The 22523-nt window shown below is 46.4% G+C and overlaps 1 pseudogene; it reads right to left on the bottom strand.

Annotated features, from left to right (window-relative positions):
• Window positions 1-5326: 5326 nt before the first annotated feature.
• LOC136379146 (U2 spliceosomal RNA) lies at window positions 5327-5440 on the bottom strand (annotated as a pseudogene).
• Between the last annotated feature and the right edge of the window lie 17083 nt (window positions 5441-22523).

The following is a 22523-nucleotide window of genomic DNA, read 5'->3' as shown; positions in this document are numbered from 1 at the left end:
ACGCGCGAGCGCTCGGCCTGGCCACCCCACCCGGCACGCCCTTCCGCTGTCCCTGCGGGCCAGGGCGCAGACACTCGGGCGGGAAGGATGGGGCCACGCTGGGCTGGCCGGTGTGGGGGCCCTGCTGTACTCCACGCCCCGACTGTCCACAGCGGCCAGGCAGGGGCCACCTTAGAACCCTGATTCTTCGGACTCGTTTCTGGACACTGACTCTCTCCCAGTCCACGCGAGCGCTCCCCCCTCCCCCGCACTCTAGGGAGGCCAGACAAGGTTCATGGGCATCCCTTTGAGTCCTGAGTCTGTCTCTGCATCCCAGGTCAGTTCCCTCTTCAGGAAGCAGCCATCTCATCTAAGTCTGCAAGCAAGCCCCTTGCCTGGAGAAAGAGCTTTATGATTAAAAAAGCAAACCTCGCTCAGCTGGATGGAGCATTGGCCTGTACACAGCATCACAGTTTAGCAGGGGTCTCAAACTCGCGGCCCGTGGGCCGCCGAACAATTTTGTGCGGCCCGCAGACTAATCCACGAAGTTCAAAATATTTTCGATAAAATTAATTAAGCTTAGGGGCCTACTTGTATTTTTCATTTCTCTAGCATCCTAGCTAGATATTAGCTTAGTTAACAGCAGTTGTGATGCGAACTACAGTTTCTGGTCGTTTTGTGACACTGAGTAAACTGCATGTACGATTGTGCTTGTTGTACTGATTTTTTTTTGTTTTCAACTGCAGTGAGAAAAGTGTTGCGTAACAGTTGCCTTTTGTAGACCTAGTGCAGCCCGCTGAATGGCTGTGATCTTGCTCTGCGGCCCACATGCTGAGTTGAGTTTGAGACCCCTGGTTTAGAGTCTGGGTCAGGGCACATACAGGAATCAACCATGAATGAATAAATAAGTGGAACAACAAATCAATGTTTCTCTCTCTTTCTTCCTCCCTCCTTTCTCTTTCTCTCTCTCTCTAAAATCAATAAATAAAATTTTTAAAGGAAAAAAAAAACAGTGATGAGAAGAACCAAGTACTTTATAAACAATAGTATAAACAGGGTTGCTTTAAAATGGAGTGGAGCAGCCATCCACAGTAACTGCCTTGCCTGTTTTATGTCTTAAATCTTTGCAGTGGTAAAAACAAGACAAAAAACCTTTGGACTAGGACTAAAGCAACCTTGTGTCTCAAAAACTGTTTGCCAAGATATAAAAAAAATTATTGTGACTACTGGACTGATGACCACTGGACTGAAAATTAAAAACTTTCTTTAGAAGTAGCATCACTACCTGACCAGGCAGTGGTGCAGTGGATAGACCATCGGACTGGGATGCAGAGAACTCAGGTTCAAGACCCCGAGGTCACCAGCTTGAACGCGGGCTCATGTGGTTTAAGCAAAAGCTCACCAGCTTGGACCCAAGGTCGCTGGCTCAAGCAAGTGGTTACTCAATCTGCTGAAGGCCCACGGTCAAGGCACATATGAGAAAGCAATCAATGAACAACTAAGGTGTCGCAACGAAAACTAATGATTGATGCTTCTCATCTCAACTAATGATTGATGCTTCTGATCTCTCTGTTCCTGTCTGTCTGTCCCTGTCTATCCCTCTCTCTGACTCTCTCTCTCTGTCTCTGAAAAAAAAAAAAAAAAAAAGAAGTAGCATCACTGCCTGACTAGGCGGTGGCACAATGGATAGAGCGTCGGACTGGGACGCGCATGACCCAGGTTTGAAACCTTGAGGTAGCAGGCTTGAGCATGGGCTCATCTGGCTTAAATATAGGCTCACCAGCTTGAGCACGAGTCACCAGCTTCAGCATGAGATCATAGACATGACACCATGCTTTCTGGCTTGAGGCAAAGGTTGCTTGCTTGAAGCCCAAGGTCGCTGGCTTGAGCAAGGGGTCACTCTGCTGTAGTCCCCCAGTCTAGGCACATATGAGAAAGCAATCATTGAACAACTAAGGAGGAATTAATGCTTCTCATATCTCTCCCTTTGTCTGTCTGTCCCTGTCTGCCCCTCTCTCTGACTCTGTCTCTGTAAAAAAAAAAAAAAAAAAAAAAAGTAGCATCACTATATTAGTTCATCTTTACCAATAGAAATGCTTTCTTTCTATTGATGTAATTATTGTCCTCTCTTTCTCATAGATACCCATGACCTTTGTCTCCTTATCAGAACATTATTTGGGCCTGACCTGTGGTGGCGCAATGGGTAAAAGCGTCAACCTAGAATGCTGAGGTCGCCGGTTCGAAACCCCAGGCTTGCCTGGTCAAGGCACATATGGGAATTGATGCTTCGTGCTCCTCCCTCTGTTCTTTCTATCTCTTTCCTCTCTCTGTCTCTTTCTCTCTCTGTGTCTCTTCTCTCTAAAAAGATGAATAACTTAAAAAAAATGTTAAATAAATAAATAAATTGCAGAACATTATTTGGGCTTCTGTCTGAATCAATGCTTGTAAACAAACACTTGTTTGCCTCTCACTTTGGAAGACCTTTTATTTTAGATGGACACCTATAAAGCCAGGGCCACCATCACAGTAACCTGGCCCATGCAAGTTCACACTAGAATCAGACAGTCGGTAATGAAACAACGGAGCCAAGAACTGGTGGGCCATTAGCTTTAATCCTAGCTTGCACCCGGCGGGCAAGTAAAACACACACTGGGCTCCAAAACCCACTCATTCAGTGCTCACAAAGCTACTAACTTATCCGAGTTTCCTAGAATCAAAGGTTTCTAGCTCACCAGACTTACTCACTTCTGTTCCCCATCTCCTTCTCTCTGCACAAACTCTGCACAAACTGGCTTCTTACTCAGCACTCCACCATCTTGGCTGCTTCTCCTGGCCTCCTCCACGTGGCCTTTCTTGCTCTCCTCTCTAATACTTATCTCAGGAACCAAGAGAGAGCAAGGTCCTGGTCTGCCCCACTTTATAGTGTAAAAACCAAAACCTTTAATCCAATATAAAAACAAGGAAGTCTCCGATACAAAGTCACTCATCTGAGGTATAATGGGATTCCTCATGAGAGTGCACCACTCCACATCAAAAAGGGTGGGAAAGGCTTAGTCCTAACACCAAGCCCCAGGCTACAAGGATCCTGCCTGCCCACAGCCTACCTCCAACACACATTAATATAATCATGCCCATCCCAAGCAAGAAGGGCAACTAATATCCCCTGGGTGACGGGCTTCCACATGGGCAGTGCCATCTTTAACAAAGTGAGCATAATATATTTTATCTGCCCAACAACACTTTTCTATGATGAAGTGCTACTGACAAGACATTAAAGTGACTTCGAAATTAATATAAAACCATTTAGGAAATCTATTCTGAGAAAATTATTAAACAAACAAAACAAAAACCCTCCCTCTACCTAAGGGGGGTAGAAGACATTTCAAAGAACTTGGGTGTGGGATATTGTGGCTTGGTAGAGTTTAATGAAATTGAAGTCTGTCCCTAGATTCCCAATATCTCATCTCCATTTGTCCCTTCATAAAAAAAGGTCCCGCCTATTACTCTTCAGCAGGCCCAATACAAAGACTAATGTTCAGAAATCTTGGGCAATAATTCAGACCATATCAAAGCTTAGTCCAGTCTAGTCTTTGTCCTTGCCCAGCTAGCATAGTCTGCATTCCCAGCTGTGCTCTGGTTGGCCCTGTGTCCAGGTCTGAGCCTACATTTGGGAGTCCACGTGGCTGCTGGCCCCTAGGTGGCTGCCAGCCCAGGAGGCTCTTAGAGCTGCATGGCTACGTGGAGAACTCTCTAACCAATGGGGTGAGCACATTACCAAATTAGAGAGAGGAGAGAGAGAGCTCCTTTGTCAGTTTTGGGTTATATTATCTCATTGGGGAGGACTAGGCATCTTTTAAACTAACCAGTCAACTTCCCAATCTTTCATGGACTGTGCTGGATCGTCCCCCTAATCCATCCATTTCCCAGACCTTCCAGGGTTCTGTGTCCCTATCCAATCTTATCCTTTTCCCAGGCTAGGCTGACAGGCCTTTATGGCCGCTATCTTGGTTCCTACTGTGCTGCCTCAAAGTAGAAGCTCCTCCCCCTGTGCTATCTTGACTTCTACTGCACATGCATCCAGCAGAGTAATTTCTCTCCTGTTGCTATTCCCCTAGTTGTATCCTACGGAGATTGAAAAGCTGGTCCTCCCTAGACAGGGGAGAGAGTGTTAATCTCATCGTGGGGCAAGGGTGAAACTGTAATTTCCTAGTGAAGCAAGCAGTTTTTATTTATTTATTTATTTATTTATTTATTTATTTGTATTTTTTCTGAAGTTAGAGGCAGGGAGGCAGAGAGACAGATTCCTGCATATGCTGGACCGGGATCCTCCTGGCATGCCCACTAGGAGGCGATGCTCTGCCCATCTGGGGCATTTCTCCATTGCAACTGGAGTCATTGTAGCATCTGAGGAGGAAGCCAATGGAGCCATCCTCAGCGCCCGTGCCAACCTTGTTCCAATGGAGCCTTGGCTGCAGGAGGGGAAAGAGAGATAGAGGGAAAGGAGAGGGGGAAGGATAGAGAAACAGATGGGCACTTCTCCTGTGTGCTGTGACCAGGAATCGAACCCAGGACACCCACATGCCAGGCTGATGCTCTACCACTAAGCCAACCAACCAGGGCCAAGCAAGCAGGTTTTTAAAAGTCTGATTCCCTTTGCTTCTTCCCCTTATTAATATCTGGCTACTGCTGACCAGGCAGTGGCACAGTGGATAGAGCATTGGACTAAGTCACAGAGGACCCAGGTTTGAAACCCTGAGGTCCCCAGCTTGAGCACAGGCTCATCCGGCTTAGTGCGGGCTCACCAGCTTGAGTGCGGGATCGCTGGCTTGAGTGTGGGATCATAGACATGACCCCATGGTCGCTGGCTTGAGTGTAAAGGTTGCTGGCTTAAAGCCCAAGGTCACTGGCTTGAGCCCAAGATCACTGAATTGAACAAGGGGTCACTGGTTTGGCTGCAGTCCCTGATCAAGGCACATATGAGAAAGCAATGAACAACTAGGGTGCCACAGTAAAGAATTGATACTTCTCATCTCTCTCCTTTCCTCTCTGTTCCTCCATCTCTCTCTCTCTCTCTCTCTAGAAAAAATTATTTTTTAATTAGGAAATTATAGATTCTTAGATTTGAAAATACTGGATTGGTTTGTGAAAGAATAAGTGTTTATATGTGTCCTAAAAGTCTTTGTGGAATTTAAAGCTTTACTAAGTCCAGAATTATAAGTGCTATAAATTTGTAAAAAGTATTATTTAAAGGTTAATTACATGTGATTCTTTTCTACTTAGATTTATAAATTTTGAATAATAACTTATTTTAACTTTTTGCTTGTACATCTCTCTGATTGAAAACACAAAAAAATCCACTACTCACAGCACACAAAATTAAGTAAGTGCAAAATATCTGTGTCTGGGTTTCTGATAAGAACAGATACTACACTTGATCTTAGCCAAAAGGCCGAGAAGCGATGTGTGTCTGGGTTTCTATAAAACAAAACATTATGTGGGCAAGCTGGAGTTGAGGACAGAGGAAATAAAGTAAAAATCTCTGGGGAAATAGCCAAAATTTCAGGATCAATGTGAGGTTTTCAAGGTTTATAAACTGATGGGTCCCGGACTGTTGGCTCAGTGGTAGAGCATCGGCCTAGCATGTGGATGTTCCGGGTTTGATTCCTGGCCAGGGCACACAGGAGAAGTGCCCATATGCTTCTCTACCCCTACCCCCTCTCATGCAAGCGTTCTGTCTCTGTCTCTCTGTCTCTCTCTGTCTCTCTCTTTCTCTCTCTCTCTCTCTCTCTCTCACACACACACACACACACACACACACACACACACACACACACACTCACACACACAGTTTTTCTCCCCTCCTGTAGCCATGGCTCGATTGGAGCAAGTTGTCCGCGGGCGCTCAGAATAGCTCTATGGCCTCCATCTCAGGCGCTAAAAAATGGCTCCTGTTGCAACAAAGCAAGGGCCCCAGATGTGCAGAGCATCGCCCCCTAGTGGGCATGCCAGGTGGATTCCAGTTGTGTGCAGGAGTCTGTCTCTGCTTCCCCTCATCTCACTGAGTAAAAAAAGAAAAAAAGAAACTGGTGGGTCTCAAGTCAGGATCTCTAAGGACAAAGGAAATTGGGTAACATCTGGATTCCAGATGAAATTAACAGAGAATTGGGTAAAGTTTCCCTGGCAGGGTGAGAGAAGATCAGGAATGCCCGTTTTAAAAGTCCCAAATGGCTCGAGCAGGGGGTTACTCAGTCTGCTGAGGGCCCGCGGTCAAGGCACATATGAGAAAGCAATCAATGAACAACTAAGGTGTCACAATGCGCAACGAAAAACTGATGTTTGATGCTTCTCATCTCTCCGTTCCTGTCTGTCTGTCCCTGTTTATCCCTCTCTCTGACTCTCTCTCTGTCTCTGTAAAAAAACAAACAAACGAACAAAATTTATAAAAGGCCCAGAAGGGTACAGGGACATGTGGGCCTGCAATGTGTGGGAGGAGCAGCCTCCTCTTCTTATTGTCCCCTCCCCCACCCTTAGGAACCTTTGTGACAAGGCCACAGCTCTGTCACATACTGGCCTAGGGTTCCGCACCCAAGTGAGTGCCAGTGCTCAGTTCTCTGAGTGCAGCATATGATGCAGATGACAGAGAATACTCTCTCTTCTCTGAAGAGTGTGATTGCCACCTGGCAGAGCTCTAGCCCTTCCTTGGTGATTGATATCATCTTCGCCATCGTATGTGGAATGATGCTCTTCCTCCTATTACTCCCCTGGTTGGAGAGTAACCCATCCTTACTCCCAGCTAGGAAACATAGAAACACCAAGAAGGTAAGGAACCTCTGGCCCAGTCCCAATGGATATTTTTTCTTTATTCTTATTTTCACTTTTCTGAATCATCTGGAGAGACTCCTGAGATGGGAAATAGAATGACTTTATCAGGAAAGAATAGAATGTCTTCATTCTAGGAACAAGCCGAGTTGGGGTTAGAATGGGCATGAGGATTTCTACTGAATGATCAGAGAAAAACCAGAAATCTCAGACCAGGAGTCCGGGGGTGGTGGAAGGCTCTACAGCACAGTCCTAAATGCAGTGACCCATGGCCGAGGACTGCAGACTAAGAGCTGGATCTCTGCTGGGGGACAGGCTCAGAGCCCTGGTTCACCAGCTGCCTTCCCATGGCAGGTGTCTAAGGAGCCTCTCTTCTCTTGGGGCTGGCCCCAGGACAGTGACCCGCGGGAGCCCCTGGGAGCCCCTGAGCAGAGGCTGGAGGGGGCTGTAGTCTCAGGAAGCAGCGTCCTACCTGAGAGAGCTGAGATGGGCCTCAGCGTCTGAGAATGTGTGTATTTCTTAAGCAAAGGAACAGGGATGGAAAATATCAATGGCAGATCTCACATAGAAAGTTCTTGCTTGCACACTTCAGAGAAAAAAAACAAAATATTTTATCCAAATTGAAAATAAGTATAAAACCACCTTTTTTTTTTTTTTTTTTTTTTTTTTGTATTTTTCTGAAGCTGGAAACAGGGAGAGACAGTCAGACAGACTCCCGCATGCGCCCGACCGGGATCCACCCTGCATTCCCACCAGGGGCGACGCTCTGCCCACCAGGGGGCGATGCTCTGCCCCTCCGGGGCGTCACTCTGTTGCGACCAGAGCCACTCTAGCGCCTGGGGCAGAGGCTAAGGAGCCATCCCCAGCGCCCGGGCCATCTTTTGCTCCAGTGGAGCCTCGCTGCGGGAGGGGAAGAGAGAGACAGAGAGGAAGGAGAGGGGGAGGGGTGAAGAAGCAAATGGGCGCTTCTCCTGTGTGCCCTGGCCAGGAATCGAACCCAGGACTTCTGTACGCCAGGCCGACGCTCTACCGCTGAGCCAACCGGCCAGGGCCAAAACCAGCTTTTAAACCCATGTGGTTTTATTTGTCATAAAATATTCCCTGTACCATGAGTTTTGAAGTGTTTTTGGAGAATAAAATAAAAGCTAAGAATCCAAAGAATGTTTTAGCATTAAAGAAACTTTGATACTAAAAAATAACAATAATAAGTAAAAAGGAAAAACCAGAGAGCCCCATTAGTTAACATAGACAGTCATATTGTTCACAAACACTGAGTGTCTGCAGCTTGTCTGGAGAGAGGAGAGTGAGGATGTGGACCCAGCCCTCATTTTCTCTTGTCTTTCAGTGTCCAGGGGTGCCCAGGTCAAGGAGAAGCAGGAAGAAAGGTGGAGTTTTGAAAGGTGAGCTTCTGTCCCTCAGCCTGTACCCCTTGAAGGCCAGAGCCAGGTGTCTGAGGATGCCAGCAGCAGAGCCTGTCTCTCAGGAAACAGAGCTCTCAGGTGGGTAGGCTACTGGGCAGGAGGTCAGGAACCCAACACATCCCAGGTCCCATGTGTGAAGTGAAGCCTGGAGAGCCTGGAAGGGGTGTCTCCCTAGCAGGGGTGTCCCAGCAGGGATGTTTGGGCTGTTGTGGGCCAGCACTGCCTGCCTGGGAGGTTGAACCTCCAGGTCCAACTGTGGGCACTTTGTTGACCTTCTCTCAGATTCCTAGTGAGGTGACCCCTGTTCTCTCTCCCCCACAGGTAAGTTGTGAGGGCCACAGGGGCAGTGCATGTAGAAGCACTTTATAAATGACACAGCACTACCCATCAAGAGTCTTGCCATCACTGTCAGAGGTCATGTGGTCTTGGCCCTGATGCTTGGGCTCCAGAGTCCACTCTCCCAGGTGTATCCCCTAAAGGGCCATGCACTCAGCCTCCTGTAAGACCCCCAGGCCCTGCACCACCATGTGACTCAGTCTCCTGATTTCCAGCCTGCAGAGATTGCCTGCAGGAGCTAGAAGAGGTTCAGGACATGATTTTTCTTCTTGGAAGGTAAAGGATCTTCTCCTTCTCTCCTGGGCCCTCCTTTCTGAGATGTGACCTGTGATGTGACTCCAGGGCTGCACCTGCTTTGGACTGACCTGGGTGGTGGTAGTGGAGGAGGGAGGGAATTGGAACAGGGTATATGGCTACAGCCCTGGGGTGAAGGATAGCAGGAGCACTGGGAAGTTGCTATGGGGCCATGAGGACCCAGGTGCCCACCCCTGCCAAGCCCTCCAGGTCCTCCCAGACCCTTTTGCTCCTGACTGTAGCCTGTGCCTCCATCTCCAGCAGACACCTGGGGAGGCCCCCGGACAAGGGCAGCTTTTGTCAGCGCTCAGGTCAAGACCCGCCTGGTGAGGTGTGCAGAACAGCGCCTGAGGGGGCCCACCGGTGTTGCGGGGAGCCTGTGGAAGATGCTTCTCCTGCCATATCCACGTCGGCTTCCCCAGCCCCTCTGACTGAGTGCCCGCTACCTCTGGCCTCCACCCTGTCACCAGACCCGACAGCCTCCTCAATTTCTGTTCATCCACATTCATCCCTGAGTGCCTCTCAGCCACCAGAGCCTTCCTTTCCCATGGAGGACCTTTCACTTTCCCATTCCCCCTCACATCCCCCTGATTCAGAGGCCCACCCTCCACCTCCAACAGCCTCCTCTGCTCTCCCGCCACCAAACTCCACTCTGACTCTTCCCCAGTTTGACTCAGTGGTACTGCCACTGGGCACCAAGCCACAGAGCTCGGCTCCATCTACCCCTCATTCAGCTTCTCCCATCCCAGCCACCTCAGGTCTTGGGCACTCAAGCTCTCCCACTCTGGCCCTGTCTTTGTGGCAGCTGACAGCCAAAGCCTTGTGCCTCTCAGCCTCATCACAGTTCAAGTCCCAGGGAGAGCACCTATCTCATCACCCACCAGAGGCCTTGTGCAGGGGAGACCCCACAGGCAGACAGATAGAGGCTGGTAGCTCCTCCTTGCTCAGGTCTGAGAAGCACAATGCCCTGGAGATACAAGTAACAAAGACAATCAAGGTAAAAATTTGGAAGGAAAAAGAAAAAGACGGATTATATGCAAAACAAATGAACCCCAATGCTGAGCTGTGCACCACAGCTTCCCAACCCCTCAGGAGCACAAAAGGCAAACCAGAGCAATTGCCCAGACCTCAGCAACTCTCATATCATAAGGTGTTGGAAGACCATCTACAGACGAAATATGACCAGCTTTTCTGGGGTCTCCCCTCTCTGCACAGTGAATCCCTGATGGTTACTGTCTGGATCTCTGAGAACTTTTCCACATTACAGTCTCCCTCTCTCTTATTCAATGGAACCTCAAATGTCTGCCCAATTCCACTGCGAGCTAAATTATCTCCAATGCTTTCTCATTCCCAGCCCCTGTCCTACCTGGAATTCCAAACTCAACCCTTAATTCCAACCACACCTCAATTCCAGCCCCCACCTCTGGCTCAGGTCCAGACCGAGGGCCATCTCCAATCCTCTCTACCAACCCTACCACCTTATTCTCCACCTCACATTAGGGTGTGTGGAGTATCTTGCCCGACAGCCCAGAATAAGCCACAACCTCTAATCCCTGTTGGGATTCAACAACCAGAATGGCCCTTGTTGCAGAAGCAACTAGGAACTGGGTGGAATTTATCCTGTGTAGTGAGAAGGTCTCACCAAGTCTTCAATGTCTTCACTGCCAATCTTCCCAAGGACAGCTCCATGATCTCCATCTTTTCTGAGAATTTTCCAATCAGTTCTGAGCTCCAGAAGCAACTGGAAGAACACCTCCAAAAGTTGCTTATCCAACAGCACCAGGAGCAGCCTCCCAAGACCCAAGAGTCTCTGGAACGAAGGCAACATGAGGGTAAATCAGTAGGGGCATGCCAGGCAAGGGGCAAGCATGGGCCCTCACAGCCCTCTTCATTCACAGGTAAGAGCAGCAAGGAGGCACAGAAGGTGGGACTCCAGGTAAGCCAGGATATGGGCGAGGGTCTAGGGCACATTCTGGGGAAGATCCCAAAAGATCTCTCCAGGGGCCCAGAAAGCTCCCTAGTGATGTTTCAGAGGGTAGAACCTGAAGATTCAGAAAGAGACTTGATGCATATGAAGAGTGACTCCAGAAGTGATTTACTGAGGAAATTAGACAAAAATGTAGAAAACATCTTGAAAGGACATTTGGGCAGCAAGAGCAACAGTTTGGTCCCTGAGAGTGTACATCAATCCTGGCTTCCTATCAACCACTCTTCTGCCAAGTTCCACACTCACACAGAAACCAAAAATCTGGGGATCTTAAAAGGTTGGGAGCCCCGTGTGAACAGCTCCCATAGGGTTTCCTTTCCTGATACAAACACTCAGGAGGTGCTGGAAGCACACATTAAGAAATTCCAGGTAAAGCACAGGTGGGGCCTGCCCCTCAAGGTCCTCAGGCTCGTGAATCTCCTTAAGTTGAAAAAGGCTCAGGCTTCGCCCATTCTGCAGTCTGCCTTTCCCCCCTCACCCACCTGTGCATCTGGGACCCACTGGATAGTCAAGTGTGCCGAGTTCCTGGGAAAACCTCCTCAGTCCTGTCCAGGAGAGGACGTGGAAACAGAAGAGTCAGCTCCCACCCTGGTGAGGCCTCTCCTTGCCCCCTCACCTGTGTGTGAAGAAATCCAGAGGGCTCTGGGAGGGACCCCATCTGGTGATGACCCTGGGCCCTCAAAGGCCTCTCTGACCCAACAGGAGGACAGGCCACCTTCTCAGTCTCTCACACTCACCTGGCAGAGTGGGCCTGTGGAGTGGGCCGAGAGGGGCAGCCTAGATCCCAGTCCAAGTTCAGCAATGTCCATGAATGATTCAAGAGGGAAGAGTTGGGGCCAGGCCTCGCAAGACTCCTGCAATAAGGGAAAAATACTGGAGATGAACTTAGGACCCCAGTTTCTGAGGGCCAAAGAGGCCAGGGACACAGAGGAGGCCAACTTTTCCCCTGCTCTTCATCCAGAGTCTACTCTCCAAAACAAAAATGCACATTTGAGGAGTTTAGAGGCTCCAAGGACCAGCACAAGCCCCTCAGTACCTAGGATGTCCATTCTCCATGACCCAGCAGAACCATGCCTTAACAAAGAGCTTGTTAATGCATTAAAGTCTAAAGTGAAGGTACAGTCAAAGAACCAACCTCAAGACTGTCCCACACAAATGCCTCTTGCTGCAGAAAACTTGGCTTCTCGGGTGCCCCTGTGCCACACCCAGCGAGTTCTCACTGGAGTCAGGCTAGCTCCCTATGTGTTATGTGGTCCTAAGGCTTCCCAAAGGAGCAGCCTAGAGAAGCAGGAACCCAGGATCTCAAATATTCAGGGCTCTGGGAAGAATCGGTGCAAAATGACCCCTACTTACAAGAGTGAAGACTACAGGAGGCTCAACCCGGGAGACCATGCAAAATGGCTTGAAAAATTGGGGACCTGTCAAGCTAGAAGCATGTGCCCTAATGCCCAAGCCAGGGGAACAGTAGACTCTGTTTGGAGGAAATATCCCCAGCTCTGGCCAGAGAAGAAACAAGTTCCTCCAGAAAGCTTCTTCAAAAAAAGGATGAGGTTCTTTTATCAGTGGATTTCCCCTCATAAAAAACTCGAAAGTGAGGATACTCTGCAAAAATACAGGCCCCAATTGGCCATGGCCCAGAGCCAAGGACCAGCCACATGGAGACCAATGATGCACAGCAAGACTGCTGAGGCACAGGCACTTGTGACAGCTGTGGGACAGATACTAGTGGACAAAACGGACACTGACCATGGACTCCATACCACAAAGTTAAATGAGCACAAACAGGAACTACAAACCCCAGTATGTGGGTGTTTTTGCCACCGCAGTGTTCCCTTCTACCCAGAGAAAGGGAGAATGATGACTTATATGGCCTGTGGTCACCAGGCCAACTCCAACAGCCAGAGTTGTTCCACCGCGAAAGGGCAAGTCAGACACAGACAATCCTTGAAAAGTGCCAAATTCAATGATGAGCAGCCTGGCCCCAGTGACCTCCCATCCCTGTCCTCTAAGAAGGCTTTGTTTCCAGTCAGTCCCTGCCAGTATAGGCCAAAGATACCAGGTGTCCTAGGCCACCATCAACATTGCCCGAGGCACTGTCCCTTTCGGGGAGGTGTCTTACCTGGTCAACCACAAAATGCTTCTCTAGCCTTTCCTGGTGGGAAAACATGTCCTCAGGAAAAAAATTCAGTCATGTAAAGAAAACTTTTTTCTCATTAACACATTAAAGATATTTAATGTTCCCTAATATATGTTTCTTTCTCATGTGGGGTGGTGTGGAGGCTTCTGTCTTGGTGTGCTCATGTGCACTTTGGCTTCTAGGAGGAAGGGTTTGGAGGGAGGCTGACCGTGGCATTGCAAGCTTGCTCCTTATCCCAAGTCTCTTCATTGCACCGGAAGTTTTCACAATACTGTCATTACATAAACAACAAAACTATTCTACAACTAAATGAGAAAAACTCTTGAGGACCCCACCCGAGGATCTGGTTCAACCTATCTTTCTCCTGACCTTGGGTTTTTTCGAGCCAGCAACCTTTGGGCTCAAGCTGTGGAGCTTTGAGATCATGTAGCTGATTCCCTTGTTCAATCCAGAGACCCCACACTTACAAGCCCATGCTCAGAGCTGGCAACCTCGAGTCTTTGAACCAGTTACCCCAGTCTTCTAGGACAACGCTTTAACCACTGTGCCACCACTGGTCAGGCCAGAACATACTTAATGGAAATTGGCACTTCTAACAGCAAGTGTGTAATAGTGAATACAATTCCCACACATGCAGTTTGGTTCTGCTCCTTGATCTGGGCTAAGGTCTGCCACCATTGCTTACACCATCAGTGTATGTGTCACACAATTGTTCCAGGATGAATCCGAGAGTCAAGAAAATTTACCAACAATTTGAATATTTTGGCACCATTTTTCATGGTGATCAGTGCAGATCTTCAATGATCATTGGTACTGATACTGGACAAATGCAAGGAAAACAACAAGCCTGGCCATTTTTGTTGTTGTTGTTGGTCCATTGATTTATGAGACAATAGTGCTGGGAAGTTATCAACTCAGTGTCGTGTTTGCATCTTTAACTGTGGAATTGGAAATTGGTGGGGCTACCATTTCTTTCATGGCATATCTTAACTAACAACTTGCACAGATAGATGGGCTTTGTTTGAAAGAACTGTTAAGAGGTAGGTGAGGAGCCATGTGTTTCCAGGAGGATTTGGATGCTCTGGCTTGCAGCTGACCTTGTCAGACAGGGGCTGTAATTTATCAGGAAGGTAGCTAGTATCCTCAGCACTGCCGCCATCTATTGCATGACCGGAATACAAGGGATGGAAAGGGGATGTGGACAGTGGACACCCTCACAGATAGCGCAGAGCCATCACCTGCTACCTCCTCCCCTTCACTGTCCATGGAAGGTGACGGCTTCCTGTATAGTAGATGCTATTGATAGCACACTGACCATCTGAGGAGGCTCAAATACCAACTTCTCACTACTCAACAGTCAATGGAGAAATGGAGGGTAGGCCTGACCAGGAGGTAACACAGTGGATAGAGCATTGACCTGGGATACTGAAGACCAGGTTCAAAATCCCCAGGTCACCGGCTTGAGTGTGAGTTCATCTGGCTTGAACACGGGGTCACCGGCTTGAACGTGAGATCATAGACATGACCCCCTGGTTACTGGCTTTAGTTCAAAAGTTGCTGGCTTGAACAAGAGGTCACTGACTCAGCTGGAGCCCCCAGTCAAGGCACGTAAGAGAAAGCAATCAATGAACAACTAAAGTGCCGCAACTATGAGTTGATGCCTCTCATCTCTCTCCCTTCCGGTCTGTCACTGTGTGTACCTCCAGCTCTCCTTTGCTTTAAAAAGAAAAAAAAAGATTGGAAAACTCAAAAAATTTCAGTAGGTTCAGTAGGGTTTAGGGACTGCCTGCTACTTCTAATATGTTAGATTGCTTAGGCTCAGCCTGGCTTCACATCACCCAAGGACTATCCTGGCAAACAAGTGCAGTGGGTATATCTAGAAAGCAACCAGTCTGGGACAAATGTGTATGTTTATTTCAAATAGCCTTTTGTCTAGGAAAAAACAAGGTTCTCCATCACACTGGTAATAGATAGTGTCAATGTTTTATGAGTTAGGACTATGTTTGGCATTACATAGGGTTGTCTTTCACATTAGACAAATTTGACAGGTCAAGGCAGGAGTCTCTGGAGAAACCCCTTTATAAGAACAGAGCTTCTCTCAGCAAACATCACTTTCTGTATTCACCAAACACTTTCCTAAAGTAATGGAAACTTTAGCCCTTGGACATAAAGCTGGCTATTGAACCTTGTTTACAACAAAGCAGTCTGAATTTTTGAATCCCAAGATTTTGTTTGTATTTTAGCCATATATTTAAAGTATTGATAGAAGTAGGTGGAGAACAGTGTGTATAATGTGCTATTGTTTCTTTTACAAAAGAGAACATTTGACACATATTTGCTTGTAAAAGTATAAACATATATGCAACCTTGAGAATGACACACAAGAAGCTAGTGAGATTGGTTTCCTCTAGGAAGGAGAACTGAGGGGTAGAGAGACAGTTGTGGAAGGGAGACTTTGCACTGTACATTGTTTTATAACATGTGAATGTATTCCTTATTCAAAAGAATAAAATTTAAAATGTAAAATGGAAGGACTCCTGGGAAGCCCAAACTCTGAGTGCCTGGTTTCTTAATCAAGATCAGCACTAGGCCCAGCTGAACTAGAAGATACAGGCCTAGCACCTGGCCCTTGGTAACAGCCCAAAGCAACAGCCTTACACCTAGTGCCTGCCACTGCTGACACACATGATAAGAAGGCCATCGCCCAACTTAATAGCAAAGGTCCTGGCACTTTAGGGACACAGAACTCATCAGAGCAACTGTTACAGCATGAACATCTTATAGGAGGAAGTTTTTCTTTTCAGGAGATGCCTATTGAAGTATTTTATGATGAAGCATCTTGATGCCTGAACTTACTTTGCCTGAACTTACTTTCCAATGGTCCAGGGAGAAAAACATGGGTGTGTGCAAACACAATCACACACACAAGGGGCTATGTAAGAACACAAAGAAAACAGAAAAGTTAAAAGACTGTTGTGCAAATTTTGTTGGGTTAAAACCTATGGAATCCAGGTGGATGAAACATAGCTGTTCTTATTGTCACTGTTTAAACTCTTGGGGGAAGGGTAATATTTCTAAATAAAAAGGCATGAAAATAAAAATTATATATTAAAGTACTTCTAACAGTCCACTTAAAGGGGAAAAACAAAATGATGCAGTGCCTTGTTTATTCCTAGACAAAAGGCTATGTGAAATAAACATACACATTTGTCCCAGACTGGTTGCTTTCTAGATATACCCACTGCACATGTTCACCAGGAGAGTCCTTGGGTGATGTGAGGCCAGGCTGAGCCTAAGCAATCTAGAATTTATCTGCAGCATGACTACCACATGGATAAATGTGGGTAGTGGGCAGAGGCTGGTGGGAAGTCAGATCAGACAGGATAAATCAAGTAAAGCATCCCTGCTCAAAGGACACTAAACAACACCAGTGAACTTAAGATATGTGGTTGAATCCTGAGACCCATTCCCCAGAACTGCTGGTAATTTAAGGTTCCAGGGCTACTTCTCCTTCTCTTCCTTGTTTATGGGGCTCCCTCTAGAGTTCAGAGTGTACCACTGACAAAAGTATTGGGCAAGAGCTAAACTGCACACTGTTCTCTTTAGTATGATCTCTCCCACAAAGCGGGTCAGTTGGAAGAGAGTCAGTAGTGGTCCTTGACTGCCACTAGGAGATACCATTCTGTTCCCATGGGAGTACATAATTCCCCCAATGTTGGCAGGTGGACAAGCCAGAGGGAGTGCAGTGTGCATAGGAAAAACACAGGAAGTAAAGATCCTGATTACTGTGAACTGGCAGCTGTGGGAGGTGGACATGATCTATATGGCTATTGATATGAGCAGTGGGATGTGGACATCTTGGGTCTACAAGGCCTTGTATGTTGCTAAAAATTCAGGTCATGATCTGGGGGTCTAAATGTGAAATGATGTGGTCAAAGAAGTCACAAAAGTAGGCCGGACTCCCTCAGAAGGCAAGAACAGGTCTGTAGGGCCAGACACTACAGGATTCCCATTCTATCCTGCTGGTAATTTTAGCTGTTTCTTTTTTCTTTTTTTTTTAGCTGTGTTTCTTATGTCCATTCACCTGAACTGTGTGCTACACAAGTGAGCTCCCCGTGAGGGCTGTGTGCACCCTCCTGTTATAGTTGAAACTTGATTGCTGTTGACACATCCATTAGTGAAATTTACCCCCAGGACAATCAACTGTGAGGACTAACCCAGTCCACAGCAGAGGATCTGCTGTGCCAGGGCTGACCCCACAGAGCAGGACTTACTTTGTTTGGCAGGGTTGTGGTGCCCAATGAGTTGGTATTTTAGTGCATCGCTCATGGAGGTGATTGGGTGGTGTTTCAACACAGTCTGACACTGTGCACTGGGTGCACTGTCTCTGGCACCTCCCAGAAGGTATAGGCCTAAGTCAGCACCACCTGTGTGCCCTGTCCAGGGCCACCTGCCATGAGTTACAAAGCAATCTGCACATAGCTGCTACAGGTGTTGGGTTTGGAGATTCCCAGGAGAGGCCAAGCTGCTAACCAAAGCTGGCTCTCTCTAGTGCCAAGCCCAGAGCCATTTAAGAGGCACAGGACATACCAAGGCCATATGCTACTTGTTACAAGTTTGTGATTTTTAGGAAAGTTTGTAGCATGAACCAAGACATGCCTTGTATGAAAGAGCCACTGGAAATGGCTTGCGTGGATCTACAAGTTGAGTGGGGTGGGTTCTCAGGAAATTATTAGGGTGATTTTGGGGACGTCTATAAATAAGAAATTAACCCAAAGGTACAAATACTACAAGCAAAGTGTAATGACAAGTATGGCTCTTAGTTTCAAGAGGCTGTTAAAATTTTTATCTGGAAATTCTTTATAATAAAAAATTCAACAAAGCAAATTTTTAAAAGCCTATATGAGTGGGAAAATGGCTGAGAGTTAGATTGTGGTCCTGAGACAAGTCTTTTGTGCGGACTTTGGAATGCCTGGTCCTGCAGGGACAGAACGCTACCCTTGCAAGCACTGGAAAGATTGTTTAAAGGAAAACAGTTGATCTCTATGGCCTTTTCCTTACATACCTGAAAGATATTAGTTAATTACCCTTCTATGCACCTGAACCAAGGCTCTGTTAATTTACCTAATGAGCAAAGAGACCGATAAATTCTATGAGGCGACCAGGCAGTGGCACAGTGGATAGAGCGTCGGACTGGGATGCGGAGGACACAGGTTTGAGACCCCAAGGTCGCCAGCTTGAGCGCGGGCTCATCTGGTTTGAGCAAAGGCTCGCCGGCTTGGACCCAAGGTCGTTGGCTCAAGCAAGGGGTTACTCGGTCTGCTGAAGGCCCACGGTCAGGACACATATGAGAAAGCAATCAATGAACAGTTAAGGTGTCGCAATGAAAGGTTGATGCTTCTCATCTCTCTCCATTCTTGTCTGTCTGTCCCTGTCTCTCCCTCTCTCTGGCTCTCTCTCTGTCTCTGTAAAAATAAATAAATAAATAAATAAATAAATAAATAAATAAATTCTATGAGGCTGCAGAGATCTGGGCTCTCAGTCCTAGAGGCTGGGAGTCCCCTGTACCCATCTTTCTCTGTATGTTGTGTCTTGTGTATGTTTTTTCTTCAGTTCTGCAGTGCCTTCCTTTCATGTACGCCCACGGGTGAGCTGGTCTCAGCATACATGATCAATTGCTATTCTTGTATTTATACAAATAACAGGTCAAATTTATTGAAACTTGATTTATTTTGCAAATAAATTACTTACTTTGTTTATCTTTGGTAACAATGAGGGTGGCTTTAGAGAAAAAATCACATTTCAGTAGGAAACTATAATACACATTTATGGATATTAAATTCTAGTCCTGCCTGACCAGGCGGTGGTGCAATGGATAGAGCGTTGGACTGGGATGCAGAGGACCCAGGTTCGAGACCCCGAGGTCGCCAGCTTGAATGTGGGGTCATCTGGTTTGAGAAAAAAGCCCACCAGCTTGAACCCAAGGTTGTTGGCTCCAGCAAGGGGTTACTCGGTCTGCTGAAGGCCCACGGTCAAGGCACATATGAGAAAGCAATCAATGAACTAAGGTGTTGCAACGCGCAATGAAAAACTAATGATTGATGCTTCTCATCTCTCTCCATTCCTGTCTGTCTGTCCCTATCCCTCTCTCTCTCTGAAAAAAAAAAAAAATCTAGTCCTATGAACTTCTTTAAAGTTTTTGCTATTTACCTTTAAACTGGACTGGATCCTGAATTCTAATTTTTTGTGTTGTTTTTTTTTTTAATTTGGCTGCAGCCCTCTTAACTAACTTTTTCATTTTTCTCCCTTCCTTTGATTTGGAATCATTGAGAGCTAAAACTGCCCTTTTCCCTGACGCCCTATAAGCTGCATCTGGATGACTTAATAAAATTTTAGAGTAATCATCAGAGCAACTCTTGCTTGGACAATCTCCATGACTGATGTAAGTAAGCCACACCTACTAAAAAGTTTTCCTGAACACCTGATGACATCACCAGAGACATTTAAATTGAAAACCAAGAAAAATCTGTCAGATTGTCACTGTCTGCCCTAACTCCAGCAAAAAAAGCTATGAGCCTGACATCTAGAAATCTTAACTGGCAGCCCTCTAGGCTCTGAGATTGAGTTCATAATTTGTTCTAATTATAAACTTGGGTTTTTGTTTGTTTGTTTCCATAGACATGTCTCGTTACTAAATAGCTGACTGCTTGCTTACACAATATAGGTTTCAATTTGAAGACTCATATACATCCCCACCTTCTAGGACAAGGGGAACCAGAGTTTACCTACTCCAGTATCCACATGGGATACTGATTTTAAAAAGCAGAGAACTTTTCCTGGGGTGGCAAAAGAGATGAGGTAGAAGGAAGAAAGGAGATTTAAAACATGAGAGGGACTTAACCTGCCTACATTTGGGGCTTTAAAGGTGGAGTAAGGGGCCGGGCCCAAGAAATGTGGGTGGTCTCTAGAAGCTAGAAACAACTCTCATACAAAAACAGCAGGAAAACAAAGATCTCAGTCCTACAACCACAAGAAACTGAATTCTGCCAGTAGCTCAGATAAGCAACGAAACCGCTTCTCCCCTAGATCCTCCAGAAAGGAAAGCAACCAACTAACACCTGGTAAGAATCACATCAGATGGATGACCTGCACAACAGTAAGATAATGTATGGGCTTTTTTCAGTTGGTGGTAATTTGTTATTACAGCAATAGAAAACTAATTCAGATATATACCATTCACTTTACAAATGAGTGAACTGGAATAGAATAAAATTTCTCTGGCTGAGGATTTTCCAAAAGTGTGTCTGGACTTAAAGGAACCACAAAAAGTTATTTATCTTTCTCTAGATAACCACTCAGCAGATATAGTGACTTTTGGTGTTCTTGGCTTAAACCACCCAAACTATCCTGTGTGGACAACATCATTTTCAAGAATCAAAATACTAATAAGCCTCTGAAAGTGGCTGGGGTTGAGTAGTTGACAAGTGTGGAAGGTTCAGTCTGACCAAAGCACAAGGAGGTTGTCTTCAGAACACCAAACGCAGTGAATGATCATTCTAAGCCCAAGCAATACAACCATGGGCGAAACATCCATTTTCCTTCAAGTGTAAGGGACTGAAGACTTGAGTGAATATAGCAGCAGAGGTTGTCTGTCCCTGGTAACTAAGGAAAATTCAGATTTTCTTTATGTACTATGATGTGTCTATCATCATACTCAGTAAATATTTATCAAATCCTTCCTGTTGATGGGAGATATATAGATGAGTAATTTCTCCACCTACTACAGAGTAGAAAGCGTAATGCCATAACAGAGGCACTAAAGAAGTTTCATGGAAGTATCCTGCACTATGTGGGAAGGAGAGGAATTCAAAGAAGGCTTCTTGGAAGATATAATTATCATTTGTGGACTCTGAGAAAGAAGACACCTACTAAGAAGGGCTCTTGGTGGCTATCTAGGCTCAAATTTTTAAAAAAGAAAAAAAACAAAAACCTGACTGAATTGCATAGTACATAGAGCGTTGACCTGGGATGTTGGAGGAAAGCCAAACCACTGAGTGACTTTCTGTTCCCATCCTGAGGAAGTGAAGGTTGAGACCAAGTATACATGACTGAAAGCAGTCGTGTCCAGGGCAGGCCCAAGGATGTGGATGCTTGGCCCTGCTGGAGCTCTCTGCAGGTCAGGAATCAGACAGCAGATGGTGTGGTATGTCTCAGAAAGGTCAAGAGAAATCTAATCAGTTTTTGCAAAACTAAATAATAAAACTGTACAATGTATTCTGTTTTTTAGTTTCTTACACACGATGTCATGTTTCTGCTTAATAAATTGGATAACTGATCTCTCTAAGGCACCTCAATACTGGAGACATTGGGGTCCTCCACTTGCTGTATTGTTGCTGCCTCATTCCTTTGTAGCTCCTCTTCATGAAACCCTGAACAATAACGACACTGGGACATTGAAGTTTCATGTTCAAAACCCTAAGGTGACCAACTTAAACATGGGCTCATCCAGCTTGAGCACAGGGTCACCAGCTTGAGTGCAGGGTTGCCAACCTAAGTGTGGGATCATTGACATGATCCTAAGGTCACTGACTTGAGCCCAAATGTCACTGGCTTAAAGCCCAAGGTTGCTGGCTTGAGCAAGGGGTTACTGGCTCAGCTTGAGTGACCCGCACCCCAATTAAGGCACATATGAGAAGCAATGAATGAACAACTGAAGTGAAACAAGTTGATGCTTCTCATCTCTCTCCCTCTCTCTTTCTCAAATCAATTAAAAAAAAAAAAGTCTAGCAGCCATTTCTGCATAGGAGTCTCTCATAAAAACTGCACTTCAGGAAGAAGCCTGCAATGAACTACCTGCCTCTTCACTGAACTGCCTGCTTGCCCTCTGAGACAGCCCTTAAAAAGAAGTTCTTGGAATCCTATTTCATAGGAAGGAGGCTTTCTCCAACCAATTAGAGTTGCACAGCTCTATATCCATCAACTTCTTTACAGACCAATCAGAGAAGCTCATTTCTGACCAATCAGGACAGTGCCTTTTAGACCAATCAAACTATGACAACTTGGAGTCTTCATTTGCATGAGGATGGACCAATCAGGGGCCAGGATGGGAACTTTTGTCTATATAAGTCAGCTCCCTTGGGTTCAGAGAGCTACTTTTCCTTTCCACAGGCAGGGTTGCCAGTGAAGAACCTTCAGTGGAGCAGACCAGCCCAAACCTCAGCAGACTGGTACAGAATGAAGCAGAGACCTTAACTCATAATCAAGCTGTTGTCACAGCCATGCCTTTATCACATTAACCTGTTTTGCACTGAATAAAAACACCCCTAATTGGAGTATTCTTGTTGGTGATGAATTGGTGCCGATGACTATCAGTTGACACTTTCTAGGTAGGTGCTGTGGAATTGGCAGCATTCTACCAGATGATAGCTGAAGGTTAAGGCCTACATAAGGCACTTCGGGATTTGGCAAAACCCTGGAGCCAAACCATGTGGAGAATTGGTGGAACTATGACTGAGACAGGACCCAATGTTTGGCAAGGTCAGAGGATAAA

This window comes from Saccopteryx leptura, chromosome 7, assembly GCF_036850995.1.
Source record: "Saccopteryx leptura isolate mSacLep1 chromosome 7, mSacLep1_pri_phased_curated, whole genome shotgun sequence".
Lineage (NCBI taxonomy): Eukaryota > Metazoa > Chordata > Mammalia > Chiroptera > Emballonuridae > Saccopteryx > Saccopteryx leptura.
The sequence above is the reverse complement of the archived record's forward strand: the minus strand, read 5'-3'. Positions and strand labels throughout refer to the sequence as shown.